Source organism: Medicago truncatula, chromosome 6, assembly GCF_003473485.1.
Source record: "Medicago truncatula cultivar Jemalong A17 chromosome 6, MtrunA17r5.0-ANR, whole genome shotgun sequence".
NCBI classification, from domain to species: domain Eukaryota; kingdom Viridiplantae; phylum Streptophyta; class Magnoliopsida; order Fabales; family Fabaceae; genus Medicago; species Medicago truncatula.
Genome location: NC_053047.1, coordinates 16,459,804 through 16,476,789, shown reverse-complemented (window position 1 = coordinate 16,476,789; position 16,986 = coordinate 16,459,804).

Genomic DNA, 16,986 nt, shown 5'->3' with positions numbered 1-16,986 from the left:
ACGCTCGTCATCAACATCTTCATGACAATTGACTCTATATCAAACTCGAAACTGAGTTTGTTAACCAGTACAAAATTGACAGCTTCGTCGGTGTTTTCGTTAATCAAAGGACTCGGCTTCGGTTCCAAAAAAAACTGCATAGATCGATGGTTCTTGAATCAACATGGGAAAGGTGACTAAGATGGTGGCGTGAGCGGAGGCCATGATGGATCATGGATTCAAAGAGAACTAACTTGTTGAAACTATCTTAAATCTGCTCCAATTTTTAATAGAGATACATGAGTCAAATGTGAAAACTAGTTTCAGCAAGGGAGGCGGAGAGGAAGTGCACAACATGAAATGGAAATGTAAATGTAAACTGGAAAAGAAGAGTAGGCACCCACTATTGTCGGTAATTTGCTAAGGACCATGGGTGGACCTTAAAAAAAGAGGTCCATATTTGGGCTCCTCTGCTATGATATCAACAACGAACAAGCCAAGTCATCAAAGTGAAGTCGACAAATTGATTAATGAAAAGAGACATGTGTTACTTGCTAAGAGAAATGGATATAAAGGAGAAAGTCTGAATGATGTGAGGAGCATGAAAATAATGGATTGAAGTCTCTATTTCTCCCCCTAAATGTTCGTCAATGTCATCCTTTTATTAAGGGAGTAATTCTTCATGCATGTTTTTTACTTAGCCAATTGATATCTTGATGGTAAACTGAGTTGAGGGAAAAGTTCTACTTGTATGGCTAAGTGCTCGATTGACATCTAATAATGTTCTCCACATTCCTACTTTTGAGGGAGTGTATATTTGACCACCTTTTGCCTTTCAAAAAGATATCTTTATATCTAATCCAAAGGTACCTTTGCAAACAACACTAACAAAACCCTAAAACAATCTTATTTGGCGCTACTTGAAATTCAAATTTCACCTGTACAATTTATTAATTTCTCATTGGAAAGTGCTCAAACTCTTCCCATTCCATTTGTTACAACTCAGCGTGTTTCCAATGCAGTAAATAAACCAATGGCTTCAATCAGGTCTCATACTTTTTGTCAAAAAAAAATCTCTCATGCAAGAACTCAAACTCCTTCTCTTTATCTCCCATGCGACTACTTTCTTCTTCCTTTTCTCCCAACCTATTTCCATTCAAACTCCCTCCCTCCCTCCCTCTCTCTCTCTCTCTCTCTCTCTCTCTCTCTCTCTCTCTCTCTTATGCCAGAAACCTGCTCTCCGAAAAAAGAGAAATAAGCCATGGAAATTTGCAATCTCAAGTGGGGGCTCCCATCGTTGCTCTCTCCCTTCATCAACAAAGGTTCTCTCTTCGTCGTTGCTGAATGCTCCTTTCCATCACTGTTCAGATTTGCTAATTTTGCAAAGTTTCTCTCAACGTAATCGCTTTTCCCTTTCTACGTATTGAATTGTGTTTTTAGTCTAATCACCCTCCACCTCTCAGTTGTTTCTTCAATTCCATTCATTAATTTTGTAAATTTGCAATTAGATTCACAACAGAATCAGATTTGGGTCTCTGATGAGAACAGGCTAATAGTTGATTGAATAGGCTGTCAATGTTTCTCTGTTAAATGCAACGGCTTTAAGCCAATTTTTTAAAGTTTAGGCGCAAACTAGATTTTATGAGGTTATAAAACCAAAACTTCATTACTAATTTTTCCCATAAAACTTTGTTGATGAATGTTTTAAATTTGTTTAAGCAATATTTGATTATGTGTTTTCTGGAGAATTTATTGATTTCGACGATTTATAGAGAAAATCCATTTGATGTGTAAGCAACTTCAAGTTTTCTTTTCAAATGAAGTAGTTTCCTTTTGTTTCTCAATTGAAAGTTAGTATATTTAGTGATTGATGTTGGAAGCTCATACACCACGATTCATTTTTCAAGTTTATATGTTACATTCAAGATGAATTACAAATCACTATTACTTTTATAGGGTTAGACTTATATTGGAATTTGCAAAATTAGGCCTGATAGACTAATACTATAGTATGTATTGCAGGTTGTTTATGTTTACATACTGCTTATAGAAATCAATTAACTACTAAGGTTGCTGATATCCCTGCCTCATATATGCTTCATGCTTTTATGTTAATTTTTTTGAAACGATGCTTTTATGTTAATAAACTTTAAAAACCACTACCATAGGATAAAATAGTAGTTTTGGAATCAAGTGTGGTTTGTCAGTAAGATATCTGTGTATTATATTTCACTAAGATATTTTTTATTATATTATTTTTCTTTTGAATTAAAACAGGTGATTCAATCCAAATTGTATAAGATTCCTCCGACATATGTAAGGATGGGATTCATGGATGTTCCGATGGTAACAGAACCGGAATTCTCAGACACAATGAGCTTGGATGTAAACAAATTATTTGCTATTAAGACCTACGGGCATGGCGGCGAGGAGAACAACATTAGTGAAATCAAAGTTTTGCAATAGCGTTATGGGATTGTTTTCTGTTGCGAGGGTGGAAGTTCTACAATGGAGGGGCTGTCTTGCTGCTACAGTTTTTTTTTATGGTCTAGAGGTGTATTTGGAGGCCGGCTAAGATGATTTTTGTGTGTTAAGGATCAGTCTTTAGGTTTCAATCATGTTCATAACTTTTGGTGGTTGATATGCATAACTTTTTTTATGATTTTATTAATATGCACATCCTTAACAGATACTCTCTCTGTTCCTTTTTAATTGTCATATTTTGACTTTCTACACAAACTAAGACAACAAATACTTTTACTACTTTTGATACAACAATTTATCTTTTTCCTATAATAACCTTAATAATTTAATATTTCATTTCATATATTTATCTCTCAGTAATAAATATATAAGGGTAATATAGGTAAAACCACATTTAATGATACATTGGACTTTGAAAACGACAGTTAATTGAAATCAAATTTTGTATGCAAAAGTGACAATTATAAAGGAACGGAGGGAGTAGCATATAAGGTCAAACTCATTCATTGTTTTCTTTTCAAGTGTTCAAATTGGATGATGTATAGGTTGAAACAGCTTCCACAACCTATGTTGTAATATCAAGAGTTACATCTATGAGTGGTCTGAAAAACTTTCCACAATGTGTAATTTTCAAAGAAACTTTCCACGATGTGTAGACATGAAAAACTTCCAATATAATTGTATTTATTAGGATAACATTAAGATTTTAAGTTGGGTATGTAATATGTCACTTTGTTTTTGCCTTCTACATTTTCGATGTATATGACCCGTGCGGCCGCACGGGTAGAAAGTCTAGTTGAGGTAAGCTCTCTCTCTATCTCTCTCTCAAACCCTTCCTTTGTTATATCAAATATGTAGGAAATTGGTTATATATCCTTTAGAGTTGGTCAAATCTATGTTGCGATTTCTTGGACTCTCATTAAATTTTACAATGACCCTATAAGACCTGATAACAACACCCAAGATTATTTCGAGTTTGTAGCCATGCTCAATTGTTAACAGACGACATATTCAGTTTGTTATACCCTGATTTTGGACCTAAAAATACTCGTTCAAATTTCTTTTTTAACGCTGATATTTGTCAGTTCTCTGTTATTTTACTCTGAATCTTTACTCTTTTTTTAAACATATTTTACTGCCTCTGTCTTTTCTGACGTTACAAGTCATTTAAGAACCCTCTGAAACGTCGCATTACTTTTCTTGCATTTTATTTCAAAAAAACCATACAAAAGGGTATTTTGGTCATTTCCTGCAGTGGAACCCATTTTAGTCCCTGTGTTTGCCTCTGAGTCTTTTCAACCTGTCTGTACGAATCATTGTTGAGTCTTTGTTTAAAAATTATTTCAAAAATTGCATCTGAGTCAGTTTGGGTCAGTTTAGTCCCTAGGGGCATTTTGGTCTTTTCCTGTCAAAATTTCGACAGGGAGGTATTTTAAAATACCTCATGTCGGTAATTTGTTCGTTTTAGTCCGTTTGTTGATTTTATTTTTCGTTTCACTTTACCTTTTTACCAATTACCGATTTTAATTCATTTTATTTTTTATTTACATTTCGGTCCCCCAAAAGGGTCCCAAAATTGCATTTTTGTCCAATACTTTTTTTTTAATTGCATTTTTTTTAGTCTTTTTTATTGCAGATTAGTCCTCATATTAACCTTTTTGCAGATTAGTCCTTAAGTCCAAAACAGTCAAGGTGTCAATTTTCCATTGGGTCTCCAATACACATGGCAGGCTATAAATAGTAAATGTGTCAGATCCATCACAATCAGTCAGAAAAAAAATCAGAATCAATCACAATCAGTCTCAAACAGAATCTTTTTCTCTCTCTCATCCATAACAGAATCAAAACAGAAAAATCTCAGAAAAAAAGAGGAAGAACACCAAGAACACATCATCACCAAAATCAACAGATCTAAACCGGATCTGCTCAGAATCAACTCCAATCACCACAAAATCAACAAATCCGAACCGGATTCACTCAAAACCACCGCGAATCATCACATCAACACCAAAACGTACCGGATTTTTGAGCAAAAACAACCACAAACGGAGTTGAAACGCGCGCGCACGGAGGGGGAAAAAGGGAGATTCGAAGTTTTCCGAAGATTTTTCTCCGTTCTACGACAGAGGTAACACATTTCTCTCCTCTTTTTCTTCATTTTCGCGCGCGCATATAGTGTAGAAAAAGTGTGAAAAAGTTTGTTACGGATATGTATTTGTAGATCTAGGCTTGTACGTTCGGATTTTAGAAATTCCGAGATCGGATTCGGACTCTATAGAGAAAAGGATATCTAGATCCGTAGTTTTTTTTGCGAAAAGTGTGAAAAAAATTTCAAAGTAAAAACGTAGATCTAGTCCGAATCGCTCCGTTCTCGCTAAAACTAACGCCGGATTTGTGTAGAGGAGGTGGTGACGGAACTTTTGATGTAAAAATTTCGAAAAAAAAAGAAAAACGCTCCGACGCGGCGGCGCTACGGCCGGCCACCGCGCCGGAGCAACTCCGGCCACCACCACCACCACTTAGCTCGCCGGCGGCGAGTTTCTAGAGAGAAGGGAGAGCATTTTTGTGATTTTTGAGTTTTAGAGAGAGAAGGAGAAGAGGTTTATGTGTTTTTTGTGTGAAAATTCCTTTATATACTCCCTCCGTTCCCACGCGCGCGCGTGCATGCTTCTGTGGTGTTCCTTCGCTCTGTGAACCATCAGATCTGGATTGTTCCAAGATCTGATGGCTGCTGTGTGTTTGATTTTGAATCCTGTGTGTGATTTTTTGTGTGGAATATGTTATATCTTCTGTTTGAACCGTTAGATCTTTGATCTAACGGTCACTGTGCTTCCTGCATTTTACACTATCTTTTGTGCTTTTTTTTGGACCCTTGGATCTTTGATCCAGTGGCTGTGATGTGATCTTGGGAGTTAGATCTGGACCTCTGGATTCATCCAGCGGACCAGATTAAATCCTGCTGAGCCTCTTTTTAATTGCTTTTTTGTTGTGTTTTTAAATACTTTTTTACACTTTCTTGGCATTTTATGCTCCTAAAAATTTTCTAAAAATGTTTCCCTATCATTTTAATTTTTTCTCTAAATGTTAGAATTTACTTGCTTATTTTTTTTATTTTCTTCATTTGTTCTTTTTAATTCTTGCTCATTAAATTCCTATATGTTCTTGGTGCATTTTTTGACATTTTGTGATATTTTTATTTTTTTTGCATGTTAAATAATGTGTAGAAAATATCCCTAGGAATATGGTATGATGCTTTGTTTGTGTGTTTTTATGATCCTCACATTGTAGCTTAAAATCAAATCTCTTTTAAAAATGGCTATGATGAGAGAATTATAAGCCATATGCATGTCTAAGTGTTATACCTAATTCTAGGTATATTTTGCCACTTTATTTCATTTCATTACCTTTTTTTTTCTCTTGCTCTTCTATTCAATTTTGTTTACCTTTCTACTATTTTTATGCCTTATGATACTAACCAGTTCATCTCACATTTCATTCATCACATAGTTCTAGCATCATTTTTTTTATTCATTTCTATATCAATTGAGTTTGTAATAATTTTAGATAGATTAGTTCTTTTTTAAATTCCTTGCAAGACCATAGCATGTATTTAGGACTCAATGTAAAGGACTATGGACACTATAAGTGATGTACACCGACACAAGCACCGACACGCACACACGTTGCATGATTACCGTTTAGATGTATGCTTAGGAAACGCGATTTTTAGACAAATGCCAATTTTCAAGAAAATAATAAACCAATTCCATCACTCAAATTTTTCCAAACAAACCTTGGAGTCAAAACTCCATTGAATTTTTTCTTTTATTTTCTTAAACAAATCCAAATGACTCCTAATTCCTACTTAGACTTTTTTAATAACAATTGAACCAACCATTCAACATTTTTCTCTCTTATGCCTTTAAGGCCTCTTCCTCTTCTTCAAAACCATTTTCCAACAAAAACTAAAATCAACCAAACACACAAAAAAAAAACATTTTTTGAGAGAGAACTACATGGAGTTTGATCCCTTAAATGGGTATGTAGGCATGAGGTCAAAACCTCTCCAAGTCCACTAAAATAAAACCTCAAACACTTTCTCCCCCCCATTCTTCACTCAAATAAAACTTCTTTTTTAATAAGTAGGCAATAAAAATAAAGCGTAGAAATAAACTTAGGAGAACGGTTCTTATGGAATACCATAATCGTTCCGGGTGCCTAACACCTTCCCGTAGCGAAAGCGACCCCCGAACTTAGAATCTAAGGGTTTTTTCTCAATTTCGCCCTTCCCAAGAAAAAATAGAGAATATCAAAGATTGAAAGGTTCAAGCATAATTAATGACTTGACACCCGAAAATCGCGATAACACAGTTGTTAGTCGATTCAACATAAATTGTGATCTGATCCAATTGTTAGCCGATTTAGCATTAGATGTGAGCTGATTTTGCATCAGTTGATTCCAACGTTGATTAAGATGCAAATGATAGCCAAATATTCCACTTTAATCTAGTGGAAAATATATGATTCAACTACTTTTTGTTTTGTTTTGTTTTGTGTGAACACTTATTTAAACATGTCCATATCAAATATGATTTTAAATAAGCTAACATGTTATATTAGACATTTAAAATGTCATACTCAAGCTTAAAAATAAGTGATGGGTTACAGGTAGTGCTTGGGCCTTGAATATTTTGATAGGAGAAACTTAGGTTTTGCAACCCATAATTGTGGCTATTAGGTCACAATTAGATGTTAATTAATCACATTGATCTTTTCCACTTCCAATTTTTGTTTAAAAAAAAGAGAGAGAAGCGTGTGGTTGTCTAAAATCCTAAAATATTCTTTTGCTTGCCAAATATTGTATATGGCATAAAATTGTCCAATACCATAAAATTTTATCGTGTGTTGTTATGTTTTGTGTTGCATTGTTATGTTCTATACCATGCAGATCAAACACAAGACATAACAACACAATACAAGTCAAAAAACAATACATGACAAACTTTTATGGTATTGAATTTTTTGTCTCATACAATGTATGATGGACAAAAGACTATTTTGATATTTTAAACAATTTGTACTTAAGACAAAAAGTTGTGTTGAAGTTTAGTGAGCGAGAAACAAGAATTTCAATTTGTCGTCCCACTGAGCATGTCCAATGCTTGAAACCGAGTGTTGTCTCGAGTTTTAGTCGTCACGCGATACTACAGTCAAACTAGACCTTCTTGCGAATAAACATGGAACGGACGTTGTCCCGTGCTACCATGATATACGTAAGAGAGGTTGCAGTTTGGGAACTTGATTAGAACCTTGGTTACTATTATCCTAAGCCTTAGTTTACCGGGCACCGTGTCCGCCCTTGGCTCCTCGACTTTAATCTCAACCCTCCATGTTTTCTTTGTAACTGAAAAAACAATCATGCATACATGCATTCATGCATAAATTTTTTCTCATGCATTCATCGAAGGATTGGACAAATTAAAAAGTTTTGTAAACATTACAGGTATGAAGAAGACTAAATCCTACAAGTTCAAGGAGGTTGATTTGGTTAGTTTGAGAGATTTGGCACTCAAGGTGAAGAATCAAACGGGTTTCCGACTCCGGTATGGTGGTTTGCTTACTATTCTCCGGACTAATGTTGAAGAGAAGCTCGTGCACACTCTAGTGCAATTCTATGACCCGAGTTTCCGTTGCTTCACTTTCCCGGATTTCCAGTTGGTCCCTACTCTTGAGGCTTATTCCCACTTATTGGATTCACCTATAGCCGAGAAAACGCCTTTCACCGGTCCCGGGGCTTCTCTTACTCCTCTGGTTATTGCCAAGGATCTCTATCTCAAGACTTCTGATGTCTCCAAGCATCTTACTACTAAGTCCCACATCCGAGGGTTCACTTCCAAGTATCTACTTGAGCAAGCTAATCTCAAAACTACTTGTCAGGACGCACTCGAGGCTATTCTTGCATTGCTTATCTATGGGCTCATTCTCTTCCCGAATCTCGACAACTTTGTGGACATGAATGCTATTGAGATCTTCCATTCTAGGAATCCGGTTCCTACCTTGCTAGCTGACATGTACCATGCTATCCATGACCGGACTCTCAAAGGTCGTGGGTATATCCTTTGCTGCGTGCCTCTCCTATATAGGTGGTTTATTTCTCACCTTCCGAGCTCCTTCCATGACAACTCGGAGGATTGGTCCTACTCACAGCGGATGATGGCTCTCTCTCCTAACGAGGTGGTCTAGATCACTCCCGCCGCTCAGGTTAAGGAGATTATTACTAGTTGTGGAGACTTTCTCAATGTACCTCTTCTTGGTACCCGTGGGGGAATCAACTACAATCCGGAGCTTGCTATGAGACAGTTTGGGTTCCCTATGAAGACAAAGCCCATCAATCTTGCTACATCTCCGGAGTTCTTCTATTATTCGAACGCCCCCACCGGACAAAGGGAGGCTTTCACAAGGGCTTGGTCTAAGGTCCGTAGGAAGAGTGTGAAGCATTTGGGTGTGAGATCTGGTATTGCTCATGAGGCCTATACTCAGTGGGTAATAAACCGAGCTGAAGAGATTGGTATGCCATACCCTGCTATGAGACATGTGGCTGCATCTGCTCCATCTATACCTTTACCTCTACCTCCCACAACTCAGGAGATGTATCAGGAGCATCTGGCCATGGAAAGTCGTGAGAAACAAATGTGGAAAGCCCGATACAATGAGGCTGAGAATCTAATCATGACTTTGGATGGTAAGGACGAGCAGAAGACTCATGAGAACCTGATGTTGAAGAAGGAATTGGTCAAGGTCCGAAGGGAACTTGAAGAAAAGGATGAGCTGCTTATGCGGGACTCCAAGAGAGCTAGAGGACGACGCAACTTCTATGCTAGATACTGCGGTTCGGATTCGGAGTCTGAGTCTGAGGATCATCCCACTACTTCCTATGCTTGAGAGTTTTATTTGTTTATATTTCAAAAGTCTTCCCTTGGCTTAGTATTTCAAAGGGATTCATCTTGTAAACACTTCGTTTTGCTTTGTTTGTTTAGATATTGTTTACAAAACTCCTAATTTGTCTAAAAATTCTTCGATGTCCAAAAAAAACTTTTGCATTTGCATTTGTACATATCATGCATCATGTGCATCATTCATCAAGCCACAAAAGGTTTACAAGTGCTCACTGCCTCCTGGTTCTTCTGCCACAGAGATTGAAAGGTGGCTCGTGCTCGGAAAGTTTACGAATCAGACAGAATACACCGGACTAGACTCTACAGAAAGAAGAATTCGGCAGCCATGGAAGAAGAGAATGCTCAGCTCCGTACCGAGTTAGCCACTCTAAGGGAAGAATTGGCTAAGGCCAATGATGTCATGACCGCTTTACTAGCCGCTCAAGAACAATCAGCCACGGCTATCCCTATAGCCACAGCTATACCGGTGACTACAAGCATGCTCCCAACTGCATCTACAGACGCTCGCTTCGCTATGCCAGCTGGGTTTCCGTATGGGCTTCCACCGTTCTTCACTCCCAGTACTGCAGCGGGCACTTCGGGCACTGCTAACAATGTTCTGATTCCTGCAACAAATGTTGTCTCCATCAATACTACTTTGCCACAAACAACGGCAGCTGTCACTGAGCCTCTTGTGCATACCAGGCCTCAAAGTGTTAACATCAACACACAGCACGGAAACATCCCCGTGACCAAAACCATGGAAGAGATGATGGAGGAACTTGCTAAAGAAATCCGTCATGAAATTAAAGCCAATCGAGGGAATGCGGACTCTTTCAAAACTCAAGATCTCTGCTTGGTGTCAAAGGTGGATGTCCCTAAGAAGTTCAAAATCCCAGATTTCGACCGATACAACGGGCTGACTTGTCCCCAGAACCACATCATCAAGTACGTCCGAAAGATGGGCAATTACAAAGACAATGATTCCCTTATGATCCACTGCTTCCAGGATAGCTTGATGGAAGATGCTGCAGAGTGGTATACTAGTTTGAGCAAAAATGACATCCATACCTTTGATGAATTAGCCGCTGCTTTCAAGAGCCACTATGGGTTTAACACCAGATTGAAGCCGAACAGGGAATTCCTCAGATCTCTCTCCCAGAAGAAGGAGGAAAGCTTCCGTGAATACGCACAGAGATGGAGGGGGGCAGCTGCCCGCATTACTCCCGCTCTTGATGAAGAAGAAATGACCCAGACATTCTTAAAGACCTTGAAGAAGGATTATGTTGAGAGAATGATCATCGCTGCCCCGAATAACTTTTCGGAGATGGTCACCATGGGAACTCGTCTGGAGGAAGCCGTCAGGGAAGGAATCATTGTGTTCGAGAAAGCTGAATCTTCTGTGAATGCATCAAAGAGGTATGGTAATGGACACCACAAGAAGAAAGAAACGGAAGTAGGGATGGTGTCAGCTGGAGCCGGTCAATCCATGGCTACTGTTGCTCCTATCAATGCAGCCCAAATGCCTCCGTCATACCCATATGCGCCGTATTCTCAGCATCCTTTCTTTCCGCCATTTTATCATCAGTACCCTCTGCCACCGGGTCAACCTCAAGTACCCGTTAATGCAATCGCTCAACAGATGAAACAACAGTTGCCAGTTGAACAACAACAACAAAATCAGCAAGCTAGACCTACTTTCCCTCCGATACCGATGTTGTATGCTGAGTTGCTTCCGACTTTACTCCATAGAGGGCATTGTACAACTAGACAGGGCAAGCCCCCACCTGATCCGTTGCCTCCAAGGTTCAGGTCCGATCTCAAATGTGATTTTCATCAAGGCGCCTTGGGTCATGATGTCGAGGGGTGCTATGCTTTGAAGTATATCGTGAAAAAGCTCATTGATCAAGGAAAGCTGACTTTTGAGAATAATGTCCCGCACGTCCTCGACAATCCTCTTCCAAATCATGCCGCTGTAAATATGATCAAAGTATGTGAGGAAGCTCCTAGACTTGATGTCCGTAACGTCGCAACTCCTCTGGTGCCTCTACACATCAAGCTGTGCAAAGCTTCTCTGTTCAGCCATGATCATGCCGAGTGCCTAGGATGCCTTCGTAATCCTTTGGGTTGCTATACTGTTCAAGACGACATCCAAAGCTTGATGAATGATAATTTTTTGACTGTTAGTGATGTCTGCGTGATTGTGTCAGTTTTTCACGATCCGCCTGTCAAGAGTATGCCTTTGAAGGAGAATGCTGAGCCACTGGTGATAAGGTTGCCCGGACCGGTACCGTATACTTCAGATAGGGCTATCCCGTACAAATATAATGCTACCATAATCGAAAACGGAGTAGAAGTGCCTCTGGTGTCCTTGGCTGTGATGAACAATACCGCCGAAGGAACTTCAGCAGCCCTTAGAAGCGGAAGAGTCCGTCCACCGTTGTTTCAAAAGAAGGCCGCTACGCCTACCGTGCCATCCATTGACAAGCCAACCCCGATTGATGTTTCTCCCGTTAACAGAGACGCGAGCCAACAAGGCCGGTCTATAGAGGATTCTAATCTGGACGAGATTTTGAGGTTGATCAAAAGAAGTGATTATAAGATTGTGGATCAGCTGTTGCAAACTCCGTCGAAGATATCCATTTTGTCTCTACTCCTGAGTTCCGCTGCTCACAGAGATACCCTTTTGAAAGTATTGGAGCAGGCTTATGTGGATCATGAAGTAACTGTGGATCACTTTGGTAGCATAGTGGGGAACATTACCGCCTGCAGCAACCTGTGGTTCAGTGAAGATGAATTGCCCGAAGCAGGAAAGCATCATAATCTGGCCTTGCATATCTCTGTGAATTGCAAGTCCGACATGATCTCAAATGTGTTAGTAGACACTGGCTCATCTTTGAACGTGATGCCCAAGTCAACGCTGGATCAGCTGAGTTACCGGGGAACTCCCTTGAGGAGGAGCACTTTTCTGGTCAAAGCCTTTGATGGAACCCGCAAGAGTGTTCTCGGGGAGATAAACTTGCCCATAACTATCGGCCCCGAAACCTTTCTAATCACCTTTCAGGTCATGGATATTAATGCCTCTTACAGCTGTCTCTTGGGGAGACCATGGATACATGACGCAGGAGCGGTGACCTCTACTTTGCACCAAAAGTTGAAATTTGCAAAAAGTGGAAAGCTTGTTACCATTCATGGAGAGGAGGCATACCTGGTTAGCCAGCTATCATCTTTCTCTTGCATAGAGGCAGGGTCTGCAGAGGGGACCGCTTTTCAAGGATTAACTGTCGAAGGTACGGAGCCCAAGAGGGATGGGACTGCAATGGCTTCTTTGAAGGATGCATAGAGAGCCGTCCAAGAGGGTCAAGCTGCCGGCTGGGGCAGGTTAATACAGCTTCGTGAGAACAAGCATAAGGAAGGTCTTGGCTTTTCCCCAACTTCAGGAGTTTCCACCGGGGCATTCTATAGTGCTGGGTTTGTCAACGCAATCACAGAAGAAGCAACTGGATTTGGCCCGAGGCCTGTATTTGTTACACCAGGAGGCATTGCGAGAGATTGGGATGCCATTGACATTCCCTCAATCATGCATGTTTCTGAGTAATATACCTTGTTGCTTAAGTATCTTGTTTTTTCAAAATAACAATCCTCTCGCTCTGCCCAAAGCGAGAGTGATATTTTCTGTAAGGGCATGTTTGTTTCGGCATTGCCATTGATTAATAAAAAATTGTCGTTTCTTTCACGACTGCTTTTTTTTAGTGTCTTTTTTCCTTGGAAATAATGGTAATGCCAGAAAAAACCAAAACATCTGTATTTTCTTATTAATTTCAAAATCTGCATAAAAAACCTCTTTCTAAAATCATCCAACCATTTTACGCAGATTGAACTATAATAAACCCGTTGGGCACAGTAACCCTGCATTCCCTCTGGATTTTGAATTCCTAGTGTATGAAGCCGAAGATGAGGAAGGTGATGACATACCATATGAGATCACTCGGCTACTTGAGCAAGAAAAGAAAGCCATTCAGCCTCACCAGGAAGAGATTGAGCTTATCAACATAGGTACCGAGGAGAACAAGCGAGAAATCAAGATCGGTGCTGCTCTAGAGGAAGGGGTTAAAAAGAAGATCATCCAACTCCTCCAGGAATATCCGGATATTTTTGCATGGTCGTATGAAGATATGCCAGGTCTAGATCCTATGATTGTGGAGCATCGGATCCCCACCAAGCCTGAATGTCCTCCCGTCAGGCAGAAATTGAGAAGGACTCATCCAGATATGGCTCTCAAGATTAAGAGCGAGGTTCAAAAACAGATTGATGCGGGTTTCCTCATGACAGTTGAGTACCCTGAATGGGTTGCCAATATTGTACCTGTGCCAAAGAAGGATGGTAAAGTCCGGATGTGTGTTGACTTCAGAGACCTGAACAAAGCTAGTCCAAAAGACAACTTTCCATTACCTCATATTGATGTGCTCGTTGATAACACTGCTCAGTCTAAGGTGTTCTCCTTCATGGATGGTTTCTCCGGTTACAATCAGATCAAAATGTCTCCTGAAGATAGAGAAAAGACGTCTTTTATCACTCCATGGGGTACTTTCTGCTACAAAGTGATGCCGTTCGGCCTAATAAATGCTGGTGCTACCTACCAAAGAGGAATGACTACTCTGTTTCATGACATGATTCACAAAGAAGTCGAAGTATATGTGGACGACATGATTGTGAAGTCAACAGATGAGGAGCAACATGTTGAGTATTTGACGAAGATGTTCGAAAGGTTGAGAAAATACAAGCTTCGATTGAATCCCAACAAATGTACATTCGGCGTCAGATCCGGGAAGTTATTAGGCTTCATTGTCAGCCAAAAGGGCATTGAAGTCGATCCTGATAAAGTCCGGGCCATCCGAGAAATGCCAGCTCCACAGACCGAGAAGCAAGTCAGAGGTTTCCTCGGACGTTTGAATTACATCTCCCGATTCATATCTCACATGACCGCAACCTGCGGGCCGATCTTCAAGCTACTCAGAAAGAATCAGCCTGTTGTATGGAATGATGAATGCCAAGAAGCTTTTGATAGCATCAAGAATTACCTGCTGGAACCACCTATCCTTGTCCCACCCGTGGAAGGAAGGCCTTTGATTATGTATTTGGCAGTATTTGATGAATCCATGGGATGCGTACTTGGTCAACAAGATGAGACTGGAAAGAAAGAACATGCTATCTACTATCTAAGCAAGAAGTTCACCGATTGTGAAACTCGGTATACAATGCTTGAGAAGACTTGTTGCGCTTTGGCCTGGGCCGCTAAACGCCTGCGTCATTATTTGGTGAATCATACAACGTGGTTGATATCCAGAATGGATCCGATAAAGTATATCTTTGAGAAAGCTGCTGTTACTAGGAAGATTGCACGCTGGCAGATGCTTTTGTCTGAATACGATGTTGTGTTCAAAACTCAAAAGGGAATCAAAGGTAGCATTCTTGCCGATCATCTTGCTTACCAACCTCTTGATGATTACCAACCAATTGAGTTCGATTTCCCCGATGAAGAGATCATGTATTTAAAATCAAAAGACTGCGAAGAACCGTTGATTGATGAAGGTCCAGATCCCAATAGCAAGTGGGGTTTAGTCTTTGATGGTGCTGTCAATGCTTATGGTAAGGGAATTGGGGCAGTCATTGTATCCCCACAGGGGCATCACATCCCTTTTACCGCCAGAATTCTGTTCGAATGTACAAACAATATGGCTGAGTATGAAGCATGTATCTTTGGGATCGAGGAAGCAATTGACATGAGAATCAAACACCTCGACATCTATGGAGATTCTGCGCTCGTCATCAATCAGATAAAGGGTGAATGGGAGACCCACCATGCCAAGTTGATTCCTTATCGTGATTATGCGAGACGTTTGCTGACATATTTTACAAAGGTTGAGCTGCACCATATTCCTCGTGATGAGAACCAAATGGCTGATGCTCTTGCTACTCTATCCTCCATGTTTCAAGTAAACCATTGGAATGATGTGCCAATAATCAAAGTGCAACGCCTTGAAAGACCTTCACATGTGTTTGCTATTGGGGATGTGATCGATCAGGCTGGTGAAAATATGGTTGACTATAAACCCTGGTACTACGACATCAAACAGTTCTTGCTGAGCCGTGAGTATCCGCCAGGTGCTTCCAATCAAGACAAGAAGACCCTGAGAAGATTGGCCAGTAGATTCATGTTAGATGGAGATATTCTGTACAAAAGAAACTATGACATGGTATTATTAAGGTGTGTTGATGAACACGAAGCAGAGCAGTTAATGCATGATGTACATGATGGTACCTTCGGGACCCATGCTACAGGGCATACTATGTCAAGGAAGTTGTTACGGGCAGGTTACTACTGGATGGCCATGGAGCATGATTGCTATCAACACGCCAGAAAGTGCCACAAATGTCAAATCTATGCTGATAAGATTCATGTGCCTCCGCACGCTCTCAACATTATTTCATCCCCATGGCCGTTTTCAATGTGGGGCATCGACATGATTGGAAGAATTGAACCGAAGGCTTCAAATGGTCATCGTTTCATCTTAGTGGCAATTGACTACTTCACCAAGTGGGTTGAAGCATCATCTTATACCAATGTGACCAAGCAAGTGGTAGCTAAGTTCATCAAGAACAGCATCATCTGTCGATATGGTGTTCCCAGCAAGATTATTACCGACAATGGTACCAACCTGAATAACAATGTGGTGCAAGCTCTTTGTGAAGAATTCAAAATTGAGCATCATAACTCTTCTCCTTATAGACCTCAGATGAATGGTGCCGTTGAGGCCGCCAACAAGAATATCAAGAGAATTGTCCAAAAGATGGTAACCACTTACAAGGACTGGCATGAGATGCTACCCTATGCTCTGCATGGCTACCGTACTACCATGCGCAGTTCAACCGGGGCAACCCCTTTCTCTCTTGTATATGGTATGGAAGCAGTTCTTCCTTTGGAAGTGGAGATCCCATCTCTCCGTGTGATCATGGAAGCAAAGTTATCTGAGGCTGAATGGTGCCAGAGCCGGTATGATCAGTTGAATTTGATTGAGGAAAAATGTATGGATGCCATGGCTCGTGGACAGTCATATCAAGCAAGAATGAAGACTGCCTTTGACAAGAAAGTCCATCCTCGAGAATTCAAGGTAGGAGAACTTGTATTGAAAAGGAGGGTAAGCCAGCAACCCGACCCAAGGGGCAAGTGGACACCTAACTATGAAGGTCCTTATGTTGTCAAGAAGGCCTTCTCCGGTGGTGCTTTAATCCTTACACACATGGATGGTGTAGAACTTCCAAATCCAGTGAATGCCGATATAGTCAAGAAATACTTTGCCTAGAAATGTGAAAAGAACAGCGTGGTAGGTCGAAAACCCGAAAGGGCGGCCTAGGCAAAAATGCGCTTCCCGGTGGATCGAAAACCCGAAAGGGCGGTCCAGGCAAAAATAAGGGACACAAAAAAAAATTATATAAAAAGCTCGCTGCGATTGCATGCAACTCAGGCAAGAATGAGCGTCTCGATGAGCCGAAAACCCGGAAGGGCGGTTCATGCAAAAATGAGATT